Genomic DNA, 21,924 nt, shown 5'->3' on the forward strand with positions numbered 1-21,924 from the left:
GGCGGAAGGAAGCGTCCGGGCGTGCGCCCAGGGATCCCCGTCCAGCGGCCCGTTCTCGGCGGGACGCCATGGTCCGCGCGCGGGGGTGCCTGCTGCTCCTCCAAGTTCTGGTGAGTCTCCCCGGCGCCGCAGGGGATCGGGGCCGCTGGGTGAGGCCCCCGGAGAACGTGGGGGCCCCCGGGGCGGTGGGGGTGCGGTCAGCGAGGCCGGAGGACTTGGGGCGCAGGTCTCCGCGGAGCGGGAAGGCAGCGGGGGGGGGGGCAGTGCGGCCCTCCAGGACCTGGGGACTTAGGGTGCGGGTCTCTACGGGTTGGGGAGCAGAAGCGGGGGCTCCCGGGGCGGTGGGGGTGCGGTCAGCGAGGCCGGAGGACTTGGGGCGCAGGTCTCCGCGGAGCGGGAAGGCAGCGGGGGGGGGGGGCAGTGCGGCCCTCCAGGACCTGGGGACTTAGGGTGCGGGTCTCTACGGGTTGGGGAGCAGAAGCGGGGGCTCCCGGGGCGGTGGGGGTGCGGTCAGCGAGGCCGGAGGACTTGGGGGGCAGGTCTGGGCGGGCGGGAAGGCAGCGGGGGGGGGTGGGCGGTGCGGCCAGCCAGGACCTGGGGACTTAGCGAGTTGGGGAGGCAGTGGAGGGGACCAGAAGCGGGGGCTCCCGGGGGCGGTGGGGGTGCGGTCAGCGAGGCCGGAGGCCTTGGGGCGCAGGTCTGGGCGGGCGGGAAGGCTGGGGACGGGGTGGGCGGTGCGGCCAGCCAGGACCTGGGGACTTAGCGAGTTGGGGAGGCAGTGGAGGGGACCAGAAGCGGGGGCTCCCGGGGGCGGTGGGGGTGCGGTCAGCGAGGCCGGAGGACTTGGGGGGCAGGTCTGGGCGGGCGGGAAGGCAGCGGGGGGGGGGGGGGGGCAGTGCGGCCCTCCAGGACCTGGGGACTTAGGGTGCGGGTCTCTACGGGTTGGGGAGACAATGGGGGGACCAGAAGCGGGGCACAGAGGCAGTGGGGGTGTGGCCAGCCAGGACCTGGAGACTTAGCGAGTTGGGGAGGCAGTGGAGGGGACCAGAAGCGGGGGCTCCCGGGGGCGGTGGGGGTGCGGTCAGCGAGGCCGGAGGCCTTGGGGCGCAGGTCTGGGCGGGCGGGAAGGCTGGGGACGGGGTGGGCGGTGCGGCCAGCCAGGACCTGGGGACTTAGCGGGTTGGAGAGGCAATGGGGGGACCAGAAGTGGGACTCTGAAGTGCGGGTGTGGTCAGGTGGGGGTGCGGTCAGCGAGGCCCGAGGCCCTGAGGACTGGGGCGCAGGTCTCCGCGAGGCGGAGCGGCGGAGGGGGGCGTTCAGGAAGGTGTGGGAATACTTGGGCGCGGGTCTGGGCGGGCGGGGAGGCGGCGAGGACCCCGGGACTTGGGGCACGGGTGGGCCGAGGTGGGGCGGGGATGTCCACGCAGCCCGATGGGGGCCTGGGGCCTCGGGGCGCCTCGGGGAGCAGAAGGAAGGGGGAGAGGGCAAGCCCGGGCAAGTTCCTGAATCACAGGTAGAACGTTCTAAAATCCGCGTGGATGTTGAAAAAACGTTCTATAAAATTGTTGTGAGTTGTGGAAATGTTTCCTGCCAAAGCTTCGGCCTTCTGTAGGAAGTTAGAGTCCTGGGCTGCGGGAGGCAGGCAGGAAGACAGCACCCACGTGAGTTTACTTGTTGTAGGTTTCAGAAACCCAAAGTGAAACCAGCCCCTGGGTGCTGTGGTGTCACCGTAGCCTGGCCTGCTGCATCCCGGCTGCTCCTGGAGGCTGGGGGAGCAGCTGAGGGCAGACCAAGTTAGGGGCGCCCATCCCCAGGGGCAGGATGGGGGCGCCCAGGGACACTCCTGGCTGTGGATCCACTCGGCTCCCCTCACTCTGCTGCTGGAGGCATCTGGGGAGTGACCCTTCCAATAAAATGAAAACAAATTCAAAGTGTAGGAAAAAAAGAATCCGAAAGCAAGATGAGCCAGAGCAGAGCTCTGCTGTGCACCCAGGGGTGGGCTCTGGGGCACTCCCCTGCCAGGAGGCGGCTCAGCTTGACGGATGGGACAGGGCACAGGTGCGGGGGCCACTGTCCACGCAGACGCAGCGCGGGCAGCTTCCCACCACCAGAGAAGGGAGTCAGAGTTAAGAAGGCCAGTGGCAGGAGAGGCCGGCGGGAGGGGGGCAGGCGAGGAGGGCGGGCGCCCGGCCCCTCAGAGGGGAGAGGGGAGAGGAGGGACAGGCGGGGGACAGGCCGGCGGGAGGGCGGCAGGGCGGGCAGCCATCCTGTCTCAGTTCCTGGTTTCTCATGAACGGCAGGTTGCCACTGGCTGAGCAAGCCCCGAGCCATCACCATCTCTGCAAGTTGGCCGGGCGTGTCACGCGCCTCTGACCGAGCGTTCTCACTTGCTCAGTGTCCAGTGGCCTTCCCTGAAAATGTTGGCGAAAAGAGGATCAGAGGAGGAGTTTTGTAGCGGGTGAAGTGCAGCGAAATGCCCTTATTGGAAACAACAGGTTGTTTCTGAAAAGGACCCTTCTTCTCGGACTGAGAGCCGAGGCTGCAGGGCACACTGCAGGTGACCGTGCAGGCACTGCCGCTTGTGGATGGCCACAGCAGTGCTGTGCTTAGTACACACACGTGGTCGGTCCTCTCAGAGGTGCTGTGCTTAGTACACACACGTGGTCGGTCCTCTCAGAGGTGCTGTGCTTAGTACACGTGGTCAGTTCTCATGGGCCTGCCCTTCCAGTCAGGCAGGCAGTGAGGTCTGAGTGGCAGCTGTTGTTGAGCGGGCGTGTGCACACTGCGTTCCCTCAGCCATGACAAGCAGTGCACAGTGGTCACCAAGCCCACATGCCGTGGTGTGGGCCGGGCTCCCCTGGACCCACGGGGTCTGGCCCTGCAGGCTGCAGTCCGGGCCTTGCTGGACAGGGAGGAGCCAGCCGGGAAAGGTGTGCGGAAGCCGGTGGAGCAGCCGTGCTGCCCGCTCGCAGGGCAGCACCCAGCTCTGAGCTTCCCGGCACAGCCTTCAGGAAGGCCTCCTCCTGGGGCTCTGGCACCTGGGTGACCCTGACTCCCCCTTTCTGGTTGAAGGCAGCTGTGGCGAGTGGCATGCCCTCCTGTAACAAGAATGAATATGCGGCTAACAGTCTCTGCTGCCTGCACTGCCCTGCAGGTGAGTCCATGGCGTGGCCAGGGCGGGCTGCGGGCCTCGGCCAGGCCGGGGCCACCCTGGGAAGGTGTCATGCCTGAGGCGGCCTGCGTGGGCCTCTCGCCAGCAGCCCCTACGCACCCCGCGTTAGCCCTAGGAAGGACGCTTCCGCCAGCCCCTGCTCTGTGGCGCAGCGTGTGGCCGGCGAGGGCAGGAGTGAGGGGCCCAGGTCCAGGTAGGGCACCCCGAGTCAGGAGGGGGCTTGACGTAACTGCCTTGTAGGCTCTGAGCTGGGGGCTCATCAAGAAGAGTGGGTGAGGGCTTTGCATTCCTGATGGCCAGTCACCCCGTCACCAAGTGCCTCCCTGGGGAGCTCAGAGGCCAGGCACACTCACCGCCTGCACACGCATGTACACACTCCACATACACCCACCTGTACACGCCTGTATGCACTCACACCCCTGTACACACCTGCACAGAGCTGTAGACATTCATACAACACCTTACTGTTGAAACCGTCTTCACAGGTGTGTAATACAAGAGGTTTATGTATGTGAGAGAATTAAGGGGGAGAGGGCCCGGCCTGGTGCGATAGCATAGCAGCTAAAAGTCCTCACCTTGCACGCACCAGCATCCCATATGGGCACTGGTTCTAATCCCGGCAGCTCCACTTCCCATCCAGCTCCCTGCTTGTGGCCTGGGAAAGCAGTTGAGGACGGCCCAAAGCCTTGGGACCCTGCACCCATGTGGGAGACCCGGAAGAGGCACCTGACTCCTGGCTTTGGATCAGCACAGCTTCAGCCGTTGCAGCCACTTGGGGAATGAACCATCGGACGGAAGATCTTCCTCTCTATCTCTCCTCCTCTCTGTATATCTGCCTTTCCAATAAAATAAATAAATCTGCTAAAAAAAAAAAAAAAAAGCAAAGAAAGGCAGAGAGAGAAATGTTCCATCTACGAAATCAGTGGGTCTGGGACAGGTGAAGTCGGAGCTTATGGTGAGTCTCCCGTGTGCGTGGAGGGGCCGTTAGAGGGAGCTGGATCAGAGCTGGGCTTGAACTGCTGCCCATTCGGGGTGCCAGGACAGCGCCACACACAAGTGCTTGCTTTATGCACAAACCTTTCACACGGACTATACCTGTCGCCATCCCCTTCATTCAGCTCCCCAACAAACACAGGCCCTCCTAGTCTATCGATGAAGCCATGCCTCCAGAGGAGGAAAAACACACACGTACCCATCACACCTGTGTACACACCCGTCAGCTCAGTGCGCACTGCACACACCTGTACACACGTCACACACGTGGACTCGTGGACTCTCCTGCATGTCACCCCACCAGTGAAGGGATGTGCAGAGTTCTTAGACATGAAATGGCGTGTCGCTTTGGTCCCACATGTTCACGATCCGGCATGGGTTATCAGTGCACACCTGGCCGATGGTTCCCCAGGGTACACTCTGCCCAGACCCCCACCTTGCGACTCAGGGGTCGGGATGTGAGAACAGCCTTGTGGGGCCTGTGTCTGGGTTCCCTCCGGCCCTAAGTGGGTCATTGGCGCCCCGACCAGGTAGGCACTGGGCCAGCTGTTTTTGCCCTAGGACGTGAAGCACTCTAGACACACACTGGCCGCTGTCTGTGCCATGTGGGGGGCAGCCCAGCTCACCACCACCCTTTGTCATGCAGGCTCCTTTGTCCGCCAGCCGTGTGAGAAGAACCACACCCAAGGCCTGTGTGAGCCGTGTGAGCCAGGAACATACATGCCCCACCCCAGTGGGCAGTCTGCCTGTTTGCTGTGCCAGATGTGCCGCAAAGGTAAGTGCTCCCTGGCCAGCCCTGCAGGGACCGACTGCTTGGAGAAGGAGAGGTCTCTGCCATCCACTGCCACAGCAGCAAGGCGCGGTCCAGGCCAACGCCACAGGCCAGGAGCTGCCCCTCGCCTCCCACGCAGGTGGGGGAGCCTGGGACTCGAGCTGCTCCTAGCTGTGCTGAAATGAGGGAGCTGCTGTGGGGTGCAAGGGTTGTGGGGAACATCCCATCTGTTGCGCCACAACTCTGGCCCCAGCAGGGGGTCTCACGTCAAGGTGACCTCTTCTGGGGCTCCCGCGTGGGCACAGCGTCCTGCCACTCTCTGCTACCCTCCCTGCCAGCCGCAGGGAGCTGCTGCTCGTGCCGGTTTAACCCCGGCACAGTACACCAGCCCCGGAGCTCGGGAGTGCCTGTGAGCGGCAGAGCTCTGGATGCTTGGGGGCGGATACCTGCACCCCGGGTTTGATGTGGAGTGCAGCTTGCTGCCTGCTGACGGGCACCCCAGGAGGCTGCAGCGATGGCTCCAGGGCTCAGGTTTGTCCTCCCAGGAGGGAGAGTAAGGTCAGGTGCCAGGCCCAGCCCCAGCTGCTGTGGGCATTTGGGGAGCAGACCAGCGGATGAAAGCTCTCTGTTCCTCTGCCCTTCAGAGAAATGAAAACAAGTGTCCCTGGGCACCTGGGCAGCAGGGGAGGGCAAGGGCTCCAGGGGCAGATTGGCAACAGCTTTCTAGAAGGGGCGGAGCCTGGGGTGGGTGTGGCCAGCCCGGTAGGGTAGTCTCCTTTCCATGAAGAAGGGGTCATGGCAGTGGGCAGCAAGCTAGCACTGCTGGGCAGGGTTAGTGGCCTGTGGGCGCTCTGCAGGTAGCCCAGGGCTGGACGGGGTGGGATGGCAGGGCAGGGCAGAGCTGGACGGGGTGGAGCGGCAGGGCAGGGCAGGGCAGTGCTGGACGGGGTGGGGGGGCAGGGCAGGGCAGGGCAGAGCTGGACTGGTTGGGGCGGCAGGGCAGGACAGGGCAGGGCAGAGCTGGACAGGGTGGGGCGGCAGGGCAGGGCAGGGCAGGGCAGAGCTGGACAGGGTGGGGCGGCAGGGCAGGGCAGAGCTGGACGGGGTGGGGGGGCAGGGCAGGGCAGGGCAGAGCTGGACGGGGTGGGGGGGGCAGGGCAGGGCAGGGCAGAGCTGGACGGGGTGGGGGGGGCAGGGCAGGGCAGGGCAGAGCTGGACAGGGTGGGGCGGCAGGGCGGGGAGGGGCTGGCCAGGGATGGACGGGGGTGGGACGGCAGGGCAGGGCAGGGCAGGGCAGAGCTGGACGGGTTGGGGCGGCAGGGCAGGGCAGGGCAGGGCAGAGCTGGACGGGTTGGGGCGGCAGGGCTGGGCAGGGCAGGGCAGAGCTGGACGGGGTGGGGCGGCAGGGCAGGGTGGGGCAGGACTGGGCAAGGTGTGATTGGCAGGTTTCTGCAGAACTCCGGCTAGGGGCTTCTCCTTCTGAGGCTTCTGAGTGTGGCCCTGTTTCTCAGCCTCTCCACCAACGCCCCCTCGCCCGCTTGTCGCCTCTTCCTGGTCCCTGTGGCCGACCCCCGTCCTGGGGCCGGGAACGGGCTATGGCAGAGCACCGCACGCCCAGTGTCTGACCCGCAGCCTTCTCTCGTCGCAGACCAGGATCCGGTGACAAATTGCACCCGGACCACCGACCGGCAGTGCCGCTGCAAGGAGGGCGTCTCCTGGGACTCAGGCGACTCCCCTGAGAGCTGCCGCCTCTGCACCAGGTGCCAGCGGGGCTGGGCCGGGGAGGGCATTGGCCAGGTGCCATTCATTCTTTCACTCATTCATTTTTTTTTTTTTTATTACTGGGAAGTCAGATGTACAGAGAGGAGGAGAGCCAGTCACTCATTCATTCTTTTTTTAAGACTTTTTAAATTATATTTTTGACAATCTTTACATAGTTTTTTTTGTTTTGTTTTGTTTTGTTTAAAGATTTTATTCATTTTTATTGGAAAGCCGGATATACGGAGAGCAGGAGAGACAGAGAGGAAGATCTTCCGTCCGATGATTCACTCCCCAAGTGAGCCGCAACGGCCGGTGCACGCCGATCCGAAGCCGGGAACCTGGAACCTCTTCCGGGTCTCCCACGCGGGTGCAGGGTCCAAAGGCTTTGGGCCGTCCTCGACTGCTTTCCCAGGCCACAAGCAGGGAGCTGGATGGGAAGTGGAGCAGCTGGGATTAGAACCGGCACCCATATGGGATCCCGGGGTGTTCAAGGCGAGGACTTTAGCCGCTAGGCCACGCCGCCGGGCCTACATAGTTAATTATGGTAAAAAGGTTCAAGGGCTATAGGGAAGCGGGGTAAGACCATTATTTCCATACACTCATTGATTCTTGCGATATGTGAGCCCTGAGCTTGGCCATGACCTGCAGCCTGGGGCCTATCAGACAGGCTGCCACGGTGTGAGGCCGGCTGGTGACCCACGCATGGCAGTGGGCACTCAGGAAGCTCTTGGGGACCCCTGGAGCAGAGGCAGCGCTGGGCAGAGAAAGGCAGTGCAGGACCGGGGGAAGGGCCGCTGCCCCGCACACCCCTGGCAGTCCCGGAACCTGTTCTTCACAGGTCTAGGTACCGGAAGCCAGAGACCCTTCCGGAGGCCCTGGGGGACTCCTGCACCTCACAGCTACTGGAACAGCCTTGGCACCTCAGCTCTCAGTTCCAGCCTCCTCCTCCGTGCTCAGCGGCCTCTCGCCCCTCCCCCTCCTGTCCTCCTCTCCTCTCCTCCCCTCCTCGGCTCCTCTCCTGTCCTCGAATCCTGTCCTCACCTCCTGTCCTCCCCTCCTCTGCTCCCCCTCCTGTCCTCCCCTCCTGTCCTCCCCTCCTGTCCTCCCCCTCCTCTGCTCCCCTCCTCTGCTCCCCTCCTGTCCTCGCCTCCTCCCCTCCTGTCCTCACCTCCTCTCAGCGGCCTGCCCTCTTCTCTCTGCTCAGGTGTCTGCTTCAGGGAACATCAGGGAGTAGGTTAGTATCCCGGCCCAGCCCACCCAGATGGTTGCACATAAGCACCCAAGCAAAGACTGTGCCCACTGGGGCACACCTCGAGCACTGGGTGGGCATCCGAGGGAGGATTTGTGTTTCAATGACTGATTTCTGTGGGAGACAGAGACACACAGAGGAAGGGGGCGTTTCCATTGGCTGTTTTCTCCCAAGCGGCTGCAGCGGCCAGGCTGAGGCGCCTGGGTCTCCCTGGGCACAGCCGAGCTCTGCTGCTCTGCCCGGCGCGGCAGCAGGGAGCTGCGGCAGCAGGTGGAGGAGCTCGAACTCGGGCCCAAACGCAACGGCCCAATGGCTACATCCTCACCTTGCACACACCGGCATCCCATATGGACGTTGGTTTGTGTCCTGGCTGCCCGCTTCCCATCCAGCTCCTTTTTGTGGCCTGGGGAAGCAGCGGAGGACGGCCCAAAGCCTTGGGACCCTGCGCCCACGTGGGAGACCCAGAAGCGGTTCCTGGCTCCTGGCTCCTGGCTTCGGCCCAGCTCTGGCTGTTGCGGCCACTTGGAAGCGAACCAGAAGATGGAAGATCTTTCTCTCTGTCTCTCCTCTCTGCAACTCTGCCTTTCCAATAAAACTAAATAAATCTTTTAAACAAATGTTCTCAAATGGGTTATCGGTGCTCGTGTGCGGTGCCAGCACTGCAGGCAGCGCCTTGAGCTGCTGAGCCACAGTGCAGGCCCTGCTGGAAGCCATGGCCGCAGTCAAGCCCAGGAACGGTAGCTGCGTGTGGGAGGGCTGGCGTAGCTACTGCAGGCCCTGCCAGCCTGCAGGCACACAGCACGGCAGGCTTAGAGGGAGTGGCCTTTGGGCCTGAGGGAGTGGCCTTTGGGCCTAATGGACTCCGAAGGAGTGACCATTGGGCCTGTTGCGGCCAGCATTCTGGACTCCGTGGCATCTGCCTCCCTCTGTGGCTGGAGGCACAGCAGACCAATTCCTACCTCCAGGACAGGCAGGGGAGAGTGATGCCCCGCGTGCCCTCAGCTGTGCTGACATGGGGCGCAGCAGGGCGGGCAGGGGAGTGATGCCCTCAGCTGTGCTGACATGGGGCGCAGCAGGGCGCAGCAGGGGAGTGATGCCGTGTGCCCTCAGGTGTAAGAACAACCAGGTGGTCCATCCATGCACTCCCACCAAAGATACCCAGTGTGCCAACGTCACCCAAGGTCCGGCCAGTTCGGAGGTGAATGAAGGTACTTGGAGCCGCTTAGAGAGAGGGTATGGGAGGGAGGCTGTCGGTCGAGCAAAGGGTATTACTGTCCAGAAAGGCTAATGGCTGTTCCCTCGCGGGAGGCGTGGTCCAGGAGCACTTGCACAGCACTGGGGGGGTTATACGCTGCAGGTGCAGGGCTGGCGGTGTGTGAGGCCGCTTGGTTGGTGTGCGGTGCGCATGCCGAGTGATGGCACCCTCACCGTGCTCAGTATCAGCCTCCAGAGTGCTCGGTGTCCCGGATGCTCCAGGGTGGGAGTCAGCTCTGGGCAAGGCAGCCTCTGGGCAGCTGTCTACTTGGGCACTCCTCGTGACATCACTTCTGCTCGGACGGACACTCGGCTGCTTCCCCGGGCCGTGAGCAGCCAGGACACGAAGCGGCGCCCTCGTGGGATGCCAGCTTTGCAGGCAGACACCACCCTCCACACCGCACCGCCAGCCCAGCAAGGCTGCATTTGGTGTCCTGTGTCCTCCCTTGGGCTCACGGAGCCAGGCCATTACGCCCCGAGGGTGCTGCGGCTGGGAGGGAATGTGCTGAGCTACAGATCCTGGGGACCCCCTCTCATGGGACCCCTGCGCCGCGCCCTCCTGAGGACCTGAGCCTGGGGCTGCGCTAACGGACACCTGCTGGAGCGTGGCGCGGTGATATGGATGGCTGTTCTGGGCTCAGCCTCACTGTGCCTCTGTGCCTCCCGCAGGATCACAGTGCTGTTCCAAGTGGACCGTGGTGGTCCTGGCTGTGGTGGCTGTGGTGGCTGTGGTGGCTGTGGTGGCTGTGGTGGCTGTGGTGGTTGTGGTTTTCCACTTAAAAAGAGGTAAGCTTGGCTGCCACAGGGCTGGATGGAATGGGGTGGGGTGCAGGAAGCGGGAACAGTGCAGCAGCCCGCCCCTGTTGGGGTGGGGTCCGTGGTTTCTGGGGTCCCCTCGAGTCTCCACGGCAGCTGTCGTGGTGGCCACGCAGGAAGGGTGCTGAGGCCATGGTGGCTCCCACTGGGCTAACTCGCCTGCCTCTGTGTTCCTCCAGGTTACCGAGGGAAGTGGACTGAGATGTTCAAAAGTATGTAGGTTGTCTTTGTTGGGGTTCAGGGTGCTGCTCCCCTCCCAGAAGTCAGGGTCATGTGCTCACAATGTTTCTTTATTTTCAGGACAATCACAAGATCCCAGAAGCTCCGTGAGTGTCAGCTGGGGTTGGGCGCGCCCCTGCGAGGTGGCCCCAGCGGGCTGGGGTTCTTGCCTGGAGCTTAGGGTCCAGAAGCTTCCACGGGTGGACAAGGGCAGCCACAGGCCTCGTCTCCCGCAGGCATGCACACAGCACCCCGGATCCCCAGCTGCCTGCATGACAGGACAGCCCCGGAGGACCAGGTGCAGGGCGGCAGGTGGCCAGACTGCGGCTCCCACGGCGGGCAACCAGGGGACCTTCTGCGCCCGCTGGCAGCCTCGGCCTGTGGCTGGCGGCCCCGTCGGCACAGGCTCAGCTGTATCTTCTCAGTTTCCTCTGAATCTCTCTAATAAAAGCCCCAGTCACTGGGATTGGGCCCCATCCTAGTGTGGGCAGGGGTCAGCTGGGGACATGCCCCTGGCTGTCCCAGGACTGGGACATCACCTGCCTGGCCTACTCTAACCTCAGGAACAGGGCACAGGTAGAGCTGGCAGGGTGTGGGCAGGGCCAGCAGGTGCAGGCCAGGCCAGACAGGGCTAGACAGGACACAGGCAGGGCTAGCAGAGTACAGGCAAGGCTGGGCAAGGCTGAGCAGGGCTGGCATGGTGTGGGCCAGGCCAGGCAGGGCTGGCACTTTGTGGGCAGAACCAGCTAAGCCCACAGTGCACAGACTGGGCAGTCTCCTGGGAGCTCATGGGCTATGTCTCCCTGTAGATGCCCAATTACCTGGAGGCCAGCAAGGCACTGCTGTCTGTGAAGACGGAAGGCCATGAGCCAGTCCTGGGAGTGGACCAGTCCTCAACCTTGGCACCGGCCGCCAGGACCCATCCTGGGCCTGCAGACTGTGAGACCAGCCCTGTGCCCCAGCCCATGTCACCTGACCAGGCCCCTCAGCCCCAAGCTGCTCTACGGGAATGCATGGACCAGAGCAGGACGGCAGTCTCCCTGGAGCAGCTGGAACAGGCAAGGAGACATGGCGGTGGCGTGCTGAGGGCCCCGGGGACGCGGAGGTGGCGTGCTGAGGGCCCCGGGGACGCGGAGGTGGCGTGCTGAGGGCCCCGGGGACGCGGAGGTGGCGTGCTGAGGGCCCCGGGGACGCGGAGGTGGTGTGCTGAGAGTCCTGGGGCCCTGGCAGGTTGCCGGTCTCTCCGGCTCAGGCAGCCTCATCCCATCTCTGCTTGTGTCCCCCACATGCACCCACCCTCCCACCGTGTCCAGGGTGCCAGCAATGGCGCTCAGGGACTCCCTGGTCTTTTCCTATATGCTGATCATGTGCAAGAACCCCGTTTTTTTCCTGAGATAGAAGAGAATTTTTTCAAATAAAGTAAGGGAGTCTGAATTGCAGGGAGAGGCAGAGAAGTCAGCTAGTTCACTTCCTCGATGGCCACAGTGGCCGAGGCCAAGCCACACTGACGCCGGGGGCACCATCTGGCTTGCCCCCGTGGGCACAGGGGCCCAGGCCGTCTGTCCACCTCCTGTTGCCTTCCCGGCACATTGCCGAGGAGCTGGGACTCCAGCCGGTGCTCCTACGGGATGCTGGCACCACAGTGGTGCCTTAACTGGCTGTGTGGAAGCACCAAGGTGGGCAGGGCTGTGGCCAGATACCCCTGTGAGGTGACCTCGGTAGGGACAGGTGTCTGGAGCAGTGACCCATGCCAGCCAGAGGCACAGGCCCCAGCAGGGTCCTGGAGGGAGTGCCCTGGGCAGACCCAGGCTCCCTTATGTGCCCACCTTGGCATCAGGCCCAGAGCAGGCGCGGGGTACAGCAGTGTCGCCTTGGGTACACAGGACACTGGGGTGGAGTTCACAATTTTGCCAGACCCAGGTGTGGCAGGCACGTGGGCAGTGAGCCAGAGATTTTATTCTCACTGGCATTAAAAGCAAGACTGGGAGACGTGGTGTTCTAGTGCGGCTGCAGGGAATCCACCGAGGGACGGGACAAGCATCTCCTCCACGATGGTTTTGCTCTCTTCCCTCCTCAGGAATTTGGCCGGAAATACATCGTGAATTCCAAGCAGGACACTGGTCAGTACTTGTGGGCGGCAAGGTCAGGGAACCATCTTCTGGCTCCCAATTGTGGTGGTGGGTTGAGGGGCGTGGGGCCAACCACGACTGAGGGGACCCAGGCTGGCTGTTTAACACCCACGGTGTTGGAGGAAACTGCTGCAGACTGTTCAGAGGGCTCACATAGCAAAGATATGCTAGAGGGGACAGGGGATGGGAGGATGAGGGAACAGGGGAGGATGAGGGAGAGGGAGGATGAGGGAGAGGAGGAAGAAGAGAGGAGGATGAGGAGAGGGAGGATGATGTAGAGGAGGATGAGGAGAGGAGGATGAGGAGAGGAGGATGAGGAGAGGAGGATGAGGAGAGGGAGGATGAGGGAGAGGAGGATGAGGAGAGGAGGATGAGGAGAGGAGGATGAGGGAGAGGGAGGATGAGGGAGAGGGAGGATGAGGGAGAGGAGGATGAGGAGAGGGAGGATGAGGAGAGGAGGATGAGGAGAGGGAGGATGAGGGAGAGGAGGATGAGGAGAGGAGGATGAGGAGAGGGAGGATGAGGGAGAGGAGGATGAGGAGAGGAGGATGAGGAGAGGGAGGATGATGTAGAGGAGGATGAGGAGAGGGAGGATGATGTAGAGGAGGATGAGGAGAGGGAGGATGAGGGAGAGGAGGATGAGGAGAGGAGGATGAGGAGAGGGAGGATGAGGAGAGGAGGATGAGGGAGAGGGAGGGTGAGGGAGAGGAGGATGAGGGAGAGGGAGGATGAGGGAGAGGAGGATGATGTAGAGGAGGATGAGGAGAGGGAGGATGAGGGAGAGGAGGATGATGTAGAGGAGGATGAGGAGAGGGAGGATGAGGGAGAGGAGGATGAGGAGAGGAGGATGAGGAGAGGGAGGATGATGTAGAGGAGGATGAGGAGAGGGAGGATGAGGGAGAGGAGGATGAGGAGAGGAGGATGAGGGAGAGGAGGATGAGGAGAGGAGGATGAGGGAGAGGAGGATGAGGAGAGGGAGGATGATGTAGAGGAGGATGAGGAGAGGGAGGATGATGTAGAGGAGGATGAGGAGAGGGAGGATGATGTAGAGGAGGATGAGGAGAGGGAGGATGAGGGAGAGGGAGGATGAGGGAGAGGGAGGATGAGGAGAGGGAGGATGAGGAGAGGAGGATGAGGGAGAGGAGGATGAGGAGAGGGAGGATGATGTAGAGGAGGATGAGGAGAGGGAGGATGATGTAGAGGAGGATGAGGGAGAGGGAGGATGATGTAGAGGAGGATGAGGAGAGGGAGGATGATGTAGAGGAGGATGAGGAGAGGGAGGATGATGTAGAGGAGGATGAGGAGAGGGAGGATGATGTAGAGGAGGATGAGGAGAGGGAGGATGAGGGAGAGGGAGGATGAGGGAGAGGGAGGATGAGGAGAGGGAGGATGAGGAGAGGAGGATGAGGGAGAGGAGGATGAGGAGAGGGAGGATGATGTAGAGGAGGATGAGGAGAGGGAGGATGATGTAGAGGAGGATGAGGAGAGGGAGGATGATGTAGAGGAGGATGAGGAGAGGGAGGATGAGGAGAGGAGGATGAGGAGAGGGAGGATGAGGGAGAGGAGGATGAGGAGAGGAGGATGAGGAGAGGGAGGGTGAGGGAGAGGAGGATGAGGGAGAGGGAGGATGAGTAGAGGAGGATGAGGAGAGGGAGGATGAGGGAGAGGGAGGATGAGGGAGAGGAGGATGAGGGAGAGGGAGGATGAGGAGAGGGAGGATGAGGAGAGGAGGATGAGGGAGAGGAGGATGAGGAGAGGGAGGATGAGGAGAGGAGGATGAGGAGAGGGAGGATGAGGGAGAGGGAGGATGAGGGAGAGGAGGATGAGGGAGAGGGAGGATGAGGAGAGGAGGATGAGGGAGAGGGAGGATGAGGGAGAGGGAGGATGAGGAGAGGGAGGATGAGGAGAGGAGGATGAGGGAGAGGAGGATGAGGAGAGGGAGGATGAGGAGAGGAGGATGAGGAGAGGGAGGATGAGGGAGAGGAGGATGAGGAGAGGAGGATGAGGGAGAGGGAGGGTGAGGGAGAGGAGGATGAGGGAGAGGGAGGATGAGGGAGAGGAGGATGAGGAGAGGGAGGATGATGTAGAGGAGGATGAGGAGAGGGAGGATGATGTAGAGGAGGATGAGGAGAGGGAGGATGAGGGAGAGGAGGATGAGGAGAGGAGGATGAGGGAGAGGAGGATGAGGAGAGGGAGGATGATGTAGAGGAGGATGAGGAGAGGGAGGATGAGGGAGAGGAGGATGAGGAGAGGAGGATGAGGGAGAGGAGGATGAGGAGAGGGAGGATGATGTAGAGGAGGATGAGGAGAGGGAGGATGAGGGAGAGGAGGATGAGGAGAGGGAGGATGAGGAGAGGAGGATGAGGAGAGGGAGGATGAGGAGAGGGAGGATGATGTAGAGGAGGATGAGGAGAGGGAGGATGAGGGAGAGGAGGATGAGGAGAGGAGGATGAGGGAGAGGAGGATGAGGAGAGGAGGATGAGGAGAGGAGGATGAGGAGAGGGAGGATGAGGGAGAGGAGGATGAGGAGAGGAGGATGAGGGAGAGGAGGATGAGGAGAGGAGGATGAGGAGAGGGAGGATGAGGAGAGGAGGATGAGGGAGAGGGAGGGTGAGGGAGAGGAGGATGAGGGAGAGGGAGGATGAGGAGAGGAGGATGAGGAGAGGGAGGATGAGGAGAGGGAGGATGAGGGAGGGGAGGATGAGGGAGAGGAGGATGAGGAGAGGGAGGATGAGGAGAGGAGGATGAGGGAGAGGGAGGGTGAGGGAGAGGAGGATGAGGGAGAGGGAGGATGAGGAGAGGAGGATGAGGAGAGGGAGGATGAGGAGAGGGAGGATGAGGGAGAGGAGGATGAGGAGAGGGAGGATGAGGGAGAGGAGGATGAGGAGAGGAGGATGAGGAGAGGGAGGATGAGGGAGAGGAGGATGAGGAGAGGAGGATGAGGAGAGGGAGGATGAGGAGAGGAGGATGAGGGAGAGGAGGATGAGGAGAGGGAGGATGAGGAGAGGGAGGATGATGTAGAGGAGGATGAGGAGAGGGAGGATGAGGAGAGGAGGATGAGGGAGAGGGAGGGTGAGGGAGAGGAGGATGAGGGAGAGGGAGGATGAGGAGAGGAGGATGAGGAGAGGGAGGATGAGGAGAGGGAGGATGAGGGAGAGGAGGATGAGGAGAGGAGGATGAGGAGAGGGAGGATGAGGGAGAGGAGGATGAGGAGAGGAGGATGAGGAGAGGGAGGATGAGGAGAGGGAGGATGAGGGAGAGGAGGATGAGGAGAGGGAGGATGAGGAGAGGAGGATGAGGAGAGGAGGATGAGGAGAGGGAGGATGATGTAGAGGAGGATGAGGAGAGGGAGGATGAGGAGAGGAGGATGAGGAGAGGGAGGATGAGGGAGAGGAGGATGAGGAGAGGAGGATGAGGAGAGGGAGGATGAGGGAGAGGAGGATGAGGGAGAGGAGGATGAGGAGAGGGAGGATGATGTAGAGGAGGATGAGGAGAGGGAGGATGATGTAGAGGAGGATGAGGAGAGGGAGGATGAGGGAGAGGAGGATGAGGAGAGGAGGATGAGGAGAGGGAGGATGAGGGAGAGGAGGATGAGGAGAGGGAGGATGATGTAGAGGAGGATGAGGAGAGGGAGGATGATGTAGAGGAGGATGAGGAGAGGGAGGATGAGGGAGAGGAGGATGAGGAGAGGAGGATGAGGAGAGGGAGGATGAGGAGAGGAGGATGAGGGAGAGGGAGGGTGAGGGAGAGGAGGATGAGGGAGAGGGAGGATGAGTAGAGGAGGATGAGGAGAGGGAGGATGAGGGAGAGGAGGATGAGGGAGAGGAGGATGAGGGAGAGGAGGATGAGGGAGAGGAGGATGAGGAGAGGAGGATGAGGAGAGGGAGGATGAGGGAGAGGAGGATGAGGGAGAGGAGGATGAGGGAGAGGAGGATGAGGAGAGGAGGATGAGGAGAGGGAGGATGAGGGAACAGGGGAGGATGAGGGAACAGGGGAGGATGAGGAGAGGGAGGATGAGGGAACAGGGGAGGATGAGGGAGAGGAGGATGAGGAGAGGGAGGATGAGGAGAGGAGGAGGAGGGAACAGGGGAGGATGAGGAGAGGGAGGATGAGGGAGAGGGAGGATGAGGGAGAGGGAGGTTGAGGAGAGGAGGATGAGGGAGAGGGAGGATGAGGGAGAGGGAGGTTGAGGGGACATTGGGGGCATGAAGGGAAGGGGCGAGGATGTTACAAGGGAATTAGGTGGCTCTTGGACAGGACGAGGCAGCCTGCGAGAGCAGATCGGTGCCAGGTGCCCTGGGCTGCTGCCTCTGGACCTGGCCGTGACCCAGTGCAGGCTGACTGGGGTGCTGTGGTGTGTGTTTGGGCTGCCACGCTGTTGCTCTTCTGCCTTCCCATTTTTGAGAACATAGGATATCTTTTTAAATATTCTTTTTTGGGGGGGGGTTAGGCTGATTTTACGCAATGAGGGAGCCAAAGAGACCTTCCACCTGCTGGCTCACTCCCCCAGTGGCCGCAGTGTCCAGAGCTGAGCTGGTCTGAGGCCAGGAGCCCAGAGCCTCTTCGGGGTCTCACATGGGTGCAGGGTCCCAGGGTGTTGGGCCGTCCTCTCCTGCTTTCCCAGGCCACAGGCAGGGAGCTGCACCTGAATGGCTGGGACTCAACCTGGCACCCACGTGAGGTGCTGGTTACTTGTCCACAGCACCAGCCCCTACATTCAAGCATCTTTTTAAGTTAATGAAATTGAATGAAAGGAAATAGAAGGAAGAAAGAGAAAGACAAAGTGAGAAGAAAGTGACAGACTGTCCGGGCCTCTGCGTGTCTGCAGGGGACGGGAAGAAAGTGACAGACTGTCCCGGGCCTCTGCGTGTCTGCAGGGGACAGGGGCAAGGGGACACTTTTTTCCTATTTCTTCTTTTTCTTTCTCACAAGAGTGACTGTGTCTACGCTGAAACCAAGGGAGGATTGGAAATGTGGCCGTCTGTGCAGAGCAGATGTCCTGGGCCAGGACAGAGGTCCCCGGGGGGTCACAGTGGCACCTGGGAGATGCCACTACCACGTGGTGGGTTGGAAGGATAAACCAGAAATCCGAGGCTATGGACCAGGACCAGGCCCCGAGCCCACGCGGGGTGGCTGACCCAAGGCCTCCAGGGAGCTGGGGAGCATGGCGCAAGCTGAGTGGGCTGGTGACTCCTGGGAGCCAGGTGCCCCTTCCAGGAGGGCTGGCACAGCAGCATGCTCCTTCAGAAAGCAAAAAGCTTTCTAACAAGAGGAGGGTTGTGTGGCTCATAGTTCAAAGTTCAAGTCCAAGAGGACAGCCCTACAAGTCGGGCCTGTGGGAGGGTGTGGAGGGCAATGAGCCAGCGCGTGGAGGCAGAGTACCCAGCACGCCACTGGGTCCTGCAGGAACCGAGCCGCCATCAGTGTCCACCCCGTTGGAGCTGGGGTGTCTGTGTCTGAGTAAGGTGTGAGCAGGGGGGCAGGGAACGCAGGAGCGCAGGGGTGCAAGGGCGCAGGGGCACAAAGGTGCAGGGGCACAGGTGCAGGGGGCGCAAGGGCACAGGGTCATGGGCGCAAGGGCACAGGGGGCGCAGGGGCGCAAGTGCGCAAGGGTGCAGGGGCACGGGCGCAAGGGCACAGGGGCGCAAGGGCACAGGGGGCGCAGGGGCACAAAGGCGCAAGGGCGCAAGGGTGCAGGGGCGCAAGGGCACAGGGGCACGGGCGCAAGGGCACAGGGGCGCAAGAGCACAGGGGCACGGGCGCAAGGGCACAGGGGCGCAGGGGCACAAAGGCACAGGGGCGCAAGGGTGCAGGGGCGCAGGGGCACGGGCGCAAGGGCACAGGGGGCGCAGGGGCACAAAGGCACAGGGGCGCAAGCGCGCAGGGGCACAGGGGCGCAAGGGCGCAGGGGCAGGCCATGGGCCGTGTGCAGGCAGGGTCCGGCACAGCCCCGCCCCAGTCGAGGTTCTGAATGAGCCTTGCGTTTGTGCTTTTCAGCCATGTTTAAGATCCATCATTGTTTTGAAGAGGAAGTCGACTCAAAACATTGGAATGTGCTGATGCGCTGCATCGGACTGGAGGAAAATGATATTAGCATCTGTGAGACAGAGAACCCTGGCAACGTGAGGGAGCAGCACATGAAGATGCTGTTCTGCTGGCGGCAGAGACTGGGCAGCAAGGCCACGGTGTTCCGCCTCATGGCCGCCCTCTGCAGGCTGAGGCTGGACATGGCGCTGGAGAACTTCACCAACAAGCTGGTGACCGAGGGCGTCCTGCAGAAGCGCGCCGAGGGGCCGGCCACAGACCCAAGCGACGACCCAGGGCCTGACGTGCCGCGAACACCAGGGGACGCTGCCCTCGGACCGCTGCGCCCCGCGGCGCTCACCCCACCGCAAGCCGCTTGTTAACATACGTGGGGGGGGACACTGGTGGGTTTTTTTTTTTTAGTAAAAAAAGTATGTATTTTTAAAACTTATTTATTTTTATTTGTAAAGTCAGATATACAGAGAGCAAGAGAGGCAGAGAGGAAGATCTGTCCATTAATTCACTCCCCAAGTGGCTGCAATGACCGGAGCTTAGCAGATCCAAAGCCAGAGGCCTGGAGCCTCTTCCTGGTCTCCCACGTGGGTGCAGGGTCCCTAGACTTTGGGCTGTCCTCGACTGCTTTCCCAGGCCACAAGCAGGGAGCTGGATGGGAAGCTGGGCTGCTGGGACACAAACTGGTGCCCATGTGGGATCCTGGGCGTGCGAGGCGAGAACTTTAGCCACTAGGCTACTGCGCTGGGCCCAGTTTATTTTATTTTTGATGATGTTTATATATTGAGAGGGATGCACACCCATATGGACCGCTGATTAGGGTGGGAGGGTGAAGGGATGGGGGAGAGGGGATGAGACAGCTGCCTCCAGTCTCCTTTTTCCTTCTGGCATCTATAAAAGACGAAAAGGGGAGGGGCCGCTCCCAGCACTCCAGCCTCATCAGTATTCAGGGATGGGGAGGTGAGCCCCTCAGAGTACAGCAGCAGGAAGTGCAGCCTAGTAGGAGCGACCCCCCAAAACTCCACTAAGCCCACCCCGTACCCTGGTAGCCACCTGCCTTTATGTGGACACAGGACCACCCCGCTGAAACGTCTGTAATCTAGGCATTGTCTGCCTCTGCGGGGTTGGTCTGTACTATCAGTGTGAGCTTGGAAGTTGATGTTAATGACACCGTCTTAGCAAAAGGGCCTTCTCTGTTCCTGTCTCTGCTGCCCCCACTGAGCATCCCTGACCTTAGCTCCCTCCTCCTGTGACACACTTCCTCCCTTAATTGATTCAAGACTAAGTTGTACAGTGAGGATTGTAGTAGGAATGTGTTACTGATTGATACGTGCCGTCTACTGAGAACCTCCTGACCACAGGATTAGGACGGCTGATAGCCTGCTTCAAGATGAAACAATTGGCGGAGCTATCCTTAGGAAGGCCTGCCTGACCAGGTGTGAAGCCTGTGCCAGCCTTTGTGACTGCTTCTGTGTAAATAAAGCAGACAGCTTTTCCGCATTGTCCAGTATGGTCCTGAAATCGTAGTGGCCCATCTGTTTTTTTTTAAAGATTTATTTTATTTTCATTACAAAGTCAGACACACCGAGAGGAGGAGAGACAGAGAGGAAGTGGAGCCACCGGGATTAGCACCAGCGGCCATATGGGATCAAGGCGAGGACCTTAGCCACTAGGCCACACTGCCGAGCCCCACCTGTCTGTTTTCTCTACGCCTACTCCACACACCCTTCTTGAGTTCCAAACTCGGCTGGAGCTGGACTCCGGCACCAGCACTTGCCAGCTGATGCTGCGGCAAAGCCCGGCCAGCCTGGACTGACTCTGGCCAGTGCCAGCACCAGTGGGGACAGCCGCTTAGCCCAGCCTGGCTCTCCCCCAGCCCAGTTCACATGCAGGCTAATGCTGTTATGGTCCTTTCTAGCCTGGTCTGCCCCAGGCCCTAGACACGGCTCTCATATGGTTCAGCAGGTGCAGAGAGCTAGCCCAACCTGTCTTCCACCTACCCTGGCTCCTGCAGGCCCCAGTGTATGCTGGAGCCTAGCCCATTGGCCCACCGCCAGTCCCAACTCTCTCTGGTGGATGCTCCAGCCTAGCCCTGCCCAGCCTGCCCACCCCTGGCTTTCACGCAGACTGGTAACTCAGCATGGCTCCATCCTGGCTCCTGTGTGTGCCTGGTCCTTCCTGGTCGGTCCCCCCAGAGCCAAACTTCATACCTGTTGGCAAGTGGAGCAGCCCTGCTCAGCCTGAGCAGCACCCAGCCGATTCATGTGCTCACCAATGGGAGCAGTGGCCCACTAGGGGAGTTCCCCAAGTTCCTCCCCTGGCTCACTCCCAGACCTAGATCTCATGCGTGCCCGTAGGTGCTAGACCTTTACCTGACATAGGCCTCCTATTCTTGGCCTTGTGTGTGCTGGTGAGTGTTGCAGCCTGGCCCACACCCAATTATTGGGTGTGCCTGCGGGTGCTACAGCCTGGACCAGCCCAGCCTATTCCCAACCCCAGTACCCATGAATGTTGTTGACTTCTGTTGCCTTCTTTAGCAGGGCTGATTCCTGCCGCCTTCCTGGCCGGGCGCTCAGGATCCCCGGATCAGGTCCTTCCCAGTGACGCTCTAGGGCCTCCAGGGGATGCCTGCTTTTCTTTCTTTTTTTTTTTTTAATTTATTTTTAAAGATTTATTTTATTTTTATTGGAAAGTCAGATATACAGAGAGAAGAGACAGAGAGGAAGATCTTCTGTCTGATGATTCACTCCCCAAGTGGCCACAACAGCTGGAGCTGAGCTGATCCAAATCCAGGAGCCAGGAACCTCCTCCAGGTCTCCCATGCAGGTGCAGGGTCGTCAGGCTCTGGGCCGTCCTCCACTGCTTTCCCAGGCCACAGGCAGGGAGCTGGATGGGAAGCTGGGCTGCTGAGATTAGAACCAGTGTGTACAAAGATTAGTTACTCCTCACTGGGGTATGGGAGATTTCTCTGCACACCCCTCCTAAACATGCTCACCTAAACTGTTGACATATATCCTGTTAGAATTAGAGAGTTAGACCACCCGAAAAACAGCCAGGTTCAGCGAAACCATGCTTCAATGCTATAAACTGCTAAAGACTAAAATTAAAATAGGCATGAGACAGCTGAATAGCAATCTAAGCCATTTTAAGGTGTATAGAATACGGCTGAATGTAAACCAAAATTGAAATGTCTATGAAGAAGTCACAGGTTGTGGTTGAGAACCTGCATTTTCCTATTAACATATTGGTTAATTAATGCCATAATGTCAATTAATGCCATAATGTTGTAAATGGTTGGAAATATTATGTTGGGGCTTTCAATTGATTGGGATGATACTCTGCCGGCTCTACCTTCAGACCAGAGATGGTCTCACCAAGAAACCATTGAACTTACCAGGACAATAAGATGCTGGACTTTATGCTTGGTAAATACCTCCAATGAAAGAATGTCAACTGAATTTGAACTATGGAAATGCAACAAGGTGGAGCAATCCACTGTGGGGGGAGGGTTTGGGGAGGGGCG

Source organism: Ochotona princeps, chromosome 4 (genome assembly GCF_030435755.1).
Source record: "Ochotona princeps isolate mOchPri1 chromosome 4, mOchPri1.hap1, whole genome shotgun sequence".
NCBI classification, from domain to species: Eukaryota; Metazoa; Chordata; class Mammalia; order Lagomorpha; family Ochotonidae; genus Ochotona; species Ochotona princeps.